Source organism: Lissotriton helveticus, chromosome 2_1, assembly GCF_964261635.1.
Source record: "Lissotriton helveticus chromosome 2_1, aLisHel1.1, whole genome shotgun sequence".
Classification (NCBI taxonomy): domain Eukaryota; kingdom Metazoa; phylum Chordata; class Amphibia; order Caudata; family Salamandridae; genus Lissotriton; species Lissotriton helveticus.
Window position 1 is genome coordinate 99,673,919 of NC_136059.1, and position 7,795 is coordinate 99,681,713.

The following is a 7,795-nucleotide window of genomic DNA, read 5'->3' on the forward strand; positions in this document are numbered from 1 at the left end:
CAACTGGCTCCCCGTTAAGAAGAGAGTAACCTTCAAGGTGCTCACTCATGCCTACAAATCTCTCCAGAAAACTGGACCCCAATGCGTCAACGAAAGAAAACAAAAGATTCTCCTTCCACGCACCCAAGAGAAACCTCCGCTCCACCGACCTCGCCCTCGCTGAAACCCCGCGCATTTGCATTGCCAGAACTATTGGAAGAGCCTACTCCTACTTCGCAGCAAAAACCTGGAACGAACTCCAGCTGAACATCAGACGTTCCCCCACTCTGCACACCTTCAGGAAGAGACTCAAGACCTGACTCTTTGGCTGAGTCGGAGCTGCATGCCTCCTTGTGCCCCTCCTCCCCAGCGCCTTGAGACCCTCATGGGTGAGTAGCGCGCTTCACAAATCCCTTATTGATTGATTTCCTCCCAGGCCTTTGTCCATTATTTCCTTCTCTCTCTATCTCTCTCTATCTCTGCTTAGCTCTTGAAGGCACAAGCAATTAACACCAACCTACCAGACACTTCTGCTCTGCCGGACTCCTTCTCGCAGACATCCCAAGTATATAAGAGAACAGACCTGGCACCAGAGCCTTCTCTTAAAGCCTGGAACGACCTCCCCATACACGGGAGAGCTTCTCCTCTCTTCTTGAGTTTCACAAGAAGTTGAAGACCTGGCTCTTAGAATATCCTCCAGCCCGGGCGTCTTAACAGCATTATGGCCCCCGGGCAAATCAGTGCATGAGCCCTACGCAATCACTCACAGGAATAAGAATGTTTAACGGAAAATTAGTGTTCAATTCTGGTCTGCATGGGGCCCCTATGCTTGTGGGGCCCCTGGACAACTGCCCAGCATGCCCATGCGTTACGACGGCACTGCCCCCAACACGCAGAGCTAGGCGCTCCTCACCTACACAGTGCCTGGAGACCCTCATGGGTGACAGTTCGCTATACAAATCCACATAAAATACCCTCAATAACAAAAGAATTACAATACATGAGTGAGTGAGAATGGGTGAAGCTTGAGACCGGGTGGCAGGGGCATAACTGGAGACCACGTGTGAAAGGTGAATAAAGAGTGGGTAATCATAGCATGATTTTGCATTTAATTTAGCCTCTTCGCCCCACCCCGTGGGGATGTCCACTCCATTCAAGTCTCTTCTTGTAGGTCACATACCTTGTGAGGTCATTTCCTGTGAAGGCATGATCAGGTTAAATGTCATGTGATCTCATTTCATGTAATGTCATCATTATGCAAATTAGCATGTTTGAAGCCTGAGAAACCCAACCTCTTTTGTCAGAGAACGTCAGCAAATGTAAAGTAAAATGAAATGTCTCTGTTTAATCAATGCTGTTAAAAATCAAGGAATAGTATAAATACATCCTAATTCCAGTGTGAGGAAAAGTGTCCTACAAGGGGGGGCGGTGGCATAATGGCCAGAGCTTCCGACTTTGGAACTGGGGAACAGGTTCGAGTCTCAGCATCGGCTCAACATCTGGTGAGTATGAGCAAATCATGTAATCTCCCTGCTCCTACCAAAAAATGAATGTGTCTTTGTGTTATGAAACTGGTGCTCATGTAAAGCGCGCCAATACCTTCGGGTCGAGTTCCCGCCATATAAAACTGCAAAAACAAAAGGCGAGCTGAGATACAGGCAGCAGCATTCCCAGAGATCTGTTTTGTGCAGGGTTCTACCTTATTTTTCATGCTGTCTTTTTTTTTTTAATCCCTGGTTTGCTTCCTTACTGCCTGCCTACTATGTAATGCAATTTCCGTCTGATTTTTTTTACAGGGTGTATGTAAAGCGCTCTGATAACTACGGGTCAAGCTAGCGCTACATAAACCTTTTAAAATAAAATAAATAAATAGAATTGTTGCCCCTGCAGGAACATTCGCCCAAGATGCATAGAATTTAGTGGCATTCACGGTAAACAGAGGTGCCCCCAAAATAATTTTTCCGTTCCATTTAATCTTGTTGTTACAATGGGGGATTTTAACTCACACGTGATTCCGAGCAGCAAGGCCCTGCTTGGGGCCTTGTAGATGCGCACAGCCCCTCCCCCACCTACTGTTGTCGTGTCACTCTAACAACCGCCCTGACAGCATAAACCCGTGTGTGGGGGGCAGCCCTCCACTCTGGGAGTCCCTGAGACAGCCAGGCTGGGTGATCCGAGATACTGTGGCACCCCCTCTCCTCCAGCACCACCCCCCCCCCCCCCACACACACACCATCCTCGTCGCCAGCTGCTATTGCTGTAATTTTTGTCCAGTTTTTCAGAAAAAGTTAATGTTTTATTTCATGTCCTGATGCCAGGAATCCCAATTCAGGCGGAGACTCAATTTTTCAAGCCGAAAAATGGCTTTATGTTTAGCTGTTCTGTTTCCCGCCTGAAATCGCCTCAGTTCCAACAACAGTCAATTGAGACAATGAATTCCCCCGATTTTTTTTTCATTATCATTCTTTTTTGTTTCGAAATGTTGGCATGTATGGGCTGCTTTATACTAAACCTACACACCCAATGCATTGCAGCTCCGTTGATTTAACACTGACCCTGGGGTCCCCCCCAACAACGTCCCCTCACCCCGTTTGGTTGGGGGAAGGGAACGTACCCCCAATGACTGTCACACCGGCCCTCCCACAAATCACATTTGCCCAAATCCACAAGAAATATGTCAACAATTAATGAGGAGGAAGATAGTAAAATGAAAAATAAAATAGATTAATGTTTCTCTGTAGTTGAAGGGTACAAACAGGGAAATAAAGTACGAAAAAGGCACCGTATTTATTTGCTTTAAAAATTCCTGAATGTTTTGGACGCAAGCAGATTAAATTATGAAACATCTCCATCCGCCGAACAGGCATGGGTAGTAAAAACATACATGCCAACACTTTAGAACAGAAACGTGAGAGACTTGGGAAGAAAATCAGAGGATGGGGGAGGAGGCGTCGGGGTGTATTTACCCTATTGACTTCTATTGAAGCAGAGGCAATTTTAGGTGGGTGGTATCTAATATAAAGCAATTTCTTGCTTAAGAAAGCAAGTCTCCCTCTAGATTCGGGTCTGTTGGTATGTATGTAACAAGCATTGGCAAAGCTATAGGTTTCGCCTAAGCAAGAGTTACTGGCTTTTCCAATGTGTTTAGCCATGTTGTACGCAAACGTGGCTGCTGTTCAGCATGGCTCAAAGTTAGTGGGGTAAAGGAGAGTGGTGCGGAGTTCGGTGTCGTAAAATGGAATGTTATGGAGTACAGTGTGGAGTGGTGTGGGGAGCCATGGAGTGGCATAGTGTGTTGTGTTGGGAGCGGACTGTTGTAGAGTGGAAGGGCAAAGAAAAAAGTAGAGTGTCGTAGAGTTGAGTAGCATAGAGTGGAGTAGAGTGTCAGAGTAGAGTAGTGTGGTATAGACTGGAGTGGCAGAGAGTGTGAGGGAGTGGCCCAAAGCAGAGTGTTGTAGAGTGGCACAAAGTGTAGTAGAGTGGCGTGTTTTAGAGTGGAGTAGTGTGGAGTGGAGTAGTGTGTCATAGAACAGAGTGGAGTAAAGTGGCATTGAGTGGCAAAGAGGGTGTTGTGTAGAGTGTCGCAGAATGTAGTAGTATCGTAGAGTGGCATGGTGTAGAGCAGGGGTCTTCAAACTGTGGGGCGCGACCCCCAGGGGGGCCGTGGAGCATGCAAAGGGGTTAACGCCTTCACAGTGTCACTTCTGCCCTGGCCTCCAGGGCTTCAGCCCCCCTCCTCCCCCATCCTGTGTCTCAGTCCGGGCTGTTGCAGTGCAGCTCGTGCTCCTGGGGCCTTGGCTGGGCAGTGTCTGGAGTCTTATCTCCGGCCCAGTTATTCACAGGTCTTTAAAGACCATTAGAATATTTACATGCCTTTGTTACCAAAGCGTAGTTTTTTTATGGTTCCAGTACCCCCTGGGCCCCCACTCTGCCTATTCCTTACATTTGTATTTTTACACTTACTGCTGTAGTGTGAGAATGCATTTAATGAAAAGAAATATAAAGTTGGGTTGCCAAAAGAAACATGCCTGCTATGTGTTGTTTAAAGATCCTGCAGAGACCTGCTCTTGACACTAAATTGAGTTATCAATAAAAAAGTATGTATTAATTAGTTATGTGACTTTTCTGTCTTTATTCTCTTTAATTATTAGTCATGGATCATTGAGGCATCCCTAGAACACAATTAAAAGTGCTTTCTATTTATATTTGCTGTTCTAAGTATTCACAGATAAGTGCAAAAAATACAGCTGTAGGTGACTGCTTATTTCTGGGCCATTAAAATAATGAGCTGGTAACCCTAATCATTAGACTGGAAGTTTGTTGCAGGATCAGCACATTATTTATTTCCTCCACCCTCGAACCCTGATTAATACCATTATAGCAATAGTTTAACTTATATCTGAAACCCTACGCTTCAAGTTTCTGGGAATGCACCCTGCTTTCAGACTACTCACTTCTCATTCTCGCCTTCACTTTCACGTTTACCCTGCATTCCAACGATCACAATGCACTCACACTGATCACCATGCACTCATAGCGATCACTATGCACTCATAGCGATCACAATGCACTCAAACTGATCACAATGCACTCACACTGATCACAATGCACTCACACTGATCACAATGCACTCACACTGATCACCATGCACTCACAGCAAACCCAATGAACTCACACTGATCACCATGCACTCACACTATTCACCCGCTCACCCTGCACTCACACTGATCACCATGCACGCACACTGATCACCATGCACTCACACTGATCACCATGCACTCACACTGATCACCATGCACTCACACCAATCACCATGCACTCACACCAATCACCATGCACTCACACCAATCACCATGCACTCACACCAATCACCATGCACTCACACCATTCACCCACTCACCCTGCACTCACAGTGATCACAATGCACTCACACTGATCACAGTGCACTCACACTGATCGCCATGCACTCACAACATTCACCCACTCAGCCTGCACTCACAGTGATCACAATGCACTCACACTGATCACAATGCACTCACATCATTCACCCGTTCACCCTGCACTCACACCAATCACCATGCACTCACACCATTCACCCGCTCACCCTGAACTCACAGTGATCACAATGCACTCACACTGATCACAGTGCACTCACACTGATCACCATGCACTCACAACATTCACCCACTCACCCTGCTCTCACAGTGATCACTCTTCACTAAAAATGTGCTTGCATTGTTCGCTCTGTAACTCACCCTGCAGTCACACGAGCACACTTTTCACCCTGCACTCATGTGACACTTCACTCACCTGTCCCCCCCCTTACTGCTCAATCTGTAGCTCACTCAAACAAGGCCATCACTAACCATGCACTAATTCATCCCACTCTGCACTTACAGCCGAACCCAGATTCATATGGTCACCTCACTCAGCCTGCAGTCACTCCTTTTACCCTACTCTCACACTGTTGCATTGCTCACCGTGCAGTCACATGGACACTCTTGTCACCCACACAGTGCAGAAGGTTAAAGTGCCTGGTACAAAGAAGATGTACCATGTACATCACAGAACTGAGTGTGAGTAAACTATGAGTAGCGCTATAAAAAAATGCAATGTTTGTCAGACAGGTGCTATAGAGAGATGAGGTGTATTGTTGGTGAGTGGTAGTGAGGGAATTCATGAAGAAGGTGGAAAGACTGTTGCACCGTGTGCGACCAGTGCTTGGACAAGCTCTGGCTGGGAGTGTTAACCCGCCCCCCCCCGAAGTTCGGGTCTAGTGGATCCCCTGCTTCTGCCTATTATTTACATTTGTAGTGCGCTACTGTTACCAAAAGGTGTCCTGCGGCTAATAACCATCTGCCTGCAATGTGAGCGAGGGATCCGGGGTTGGGAGAGGAGAGAAGAGAGGGATGGAAGGAAGGGGGTGAGAGGAAAGGGGCATGAGTAAACTGCTTAGCTCTGCACAAGACTGCCACGGTTTGAATGCACCCTTGCTGCTCCCGGCCATGGCCAGGTGAGCTTCTAATGTGGCAGCGCGTATTCCTGCGGAGTGGGAGGCCCTTCACAGAGGTTGACTAGACATCTTTCTGATGTTAATTGCTGTATTTTGGTTATAAACTGGTACTGATGGCGTGAAATCTTTCCTCAGTATTACTGTGTTAAAAACAATTCTAAATAATAAAGCAATGCTACCCCAAAATACGCAGCAACACAGAACATTATTTACATTTTCTACTCACACAATTTAGTCAAGCCTGTCGCATAATTTGGTCCTCACCTTCCTCATAACCTAGAGGTTTAGAAATTTTTGTCAGGAGGGGGTCCTTACGCTAGAAAATGTTGACAGGGGGGTCTCGGCATCCAAAAGTTTGAAGACCTCTGGTGTAAAGTGTTGTAAAGTGGAATGGCATAGAGTGGAGTAAAGTGTCATAGAGTGGAGTAAAGCTTAATAGAGTATAGGGTAAAGTGAAGTAGCGTAGAGTGCGGTATCATAGAGTGCAGTGGATCACAGTAGATTAGAGGGACGTAGAGTGTACTGGTGTAGAGTGCAGTGGCGAAGAGTGTAGTGGTGTAGAGTGTGGTGGTGTAGAGTGTGGTGGTGTAGAGTGTATCAGTGGATTGACAAGTATTTTTTTTAAAGCGATGGTTTACGAACATCAATTTAGAACCATTCATGCTTCATCCCACCCTGTCAACAATGCAAATAGTGAACAAAGAGGCAAGTCAGTTGTTATGTGCACCCTCTGGGTGGAATGGGTTGCTATTATACATGGACAACATTATAGCTGGGGCCACTGGAATTATGTGGCAGGGAAGGGCCAAATTATGCAGCAAAGTAAACTAAATTATGATTTATGAAGCATGAAAAGGTAAATTATGCAGTGCAATACGACACATTTTGGGATAGTAATACTTCATTATTTTGTCTATTTTTCACTTTTTAACTCTTTCTGTGCATAGGCTGCACCTTATTAATACTACTTTAACACACAAATATAGCAACAAAAAGGGGACCACTCAAACTTTGCAAAGGGCCTTCCACTAAACTGTTGGAGCTCAACACCATTTTTTTTCATTAAAATCTGCAGATTATGCAGCAGATGATAGGTTATGTGGAAAATCCTTAATTAGGATACAAACGCAACCACCACACAATAACAGAATTCCAGTAGCCTTGACTATATATAGTTTGTTCAATCAAGCAAATGAGAAGTTTGTGCAGTGCACACCCTGAAGTCATGTATTTCAAGATTAGCTTATATATTAATTGTATTTATATAACGCTTCCTACCCAGTGCTAATTTTGCAAAAAAATTACTGCAAGGGCTCTCTTCGGGAGGCCACAGCAGGAATCGCTGACATAATATCGAATACAAAAATATCTACCTATACAAATATCGATGCAAAAATATCGATGCAAAAATATCGATAATCAAAATATCGACATCCTATCTTTACAATGTAAATGACTAAAATATAGAAAAAAGAATATAGATGTAAAAAAGATTGATGTAAAAAATATCGTTTTTTTATATAAAAAATAATGTTAAATAAATTAAATAATAAAATTAACTGTAATAAAATTACTTAGATGTAATGTACATTTAAAAACATATAATAAACAAAATGTAATTATTTTTTTTAAACGTACATGTATAAAATGTCATATATAATATATATTTATTTTAAAACAATTAATAAACTAATAACTATATCTTTAAAAAATATTATACATATATAAAAAATAACTATTAAATATATATATGAATACATACAAAAAATCTAATAATAAAAACATTATATTATAAAATAAATT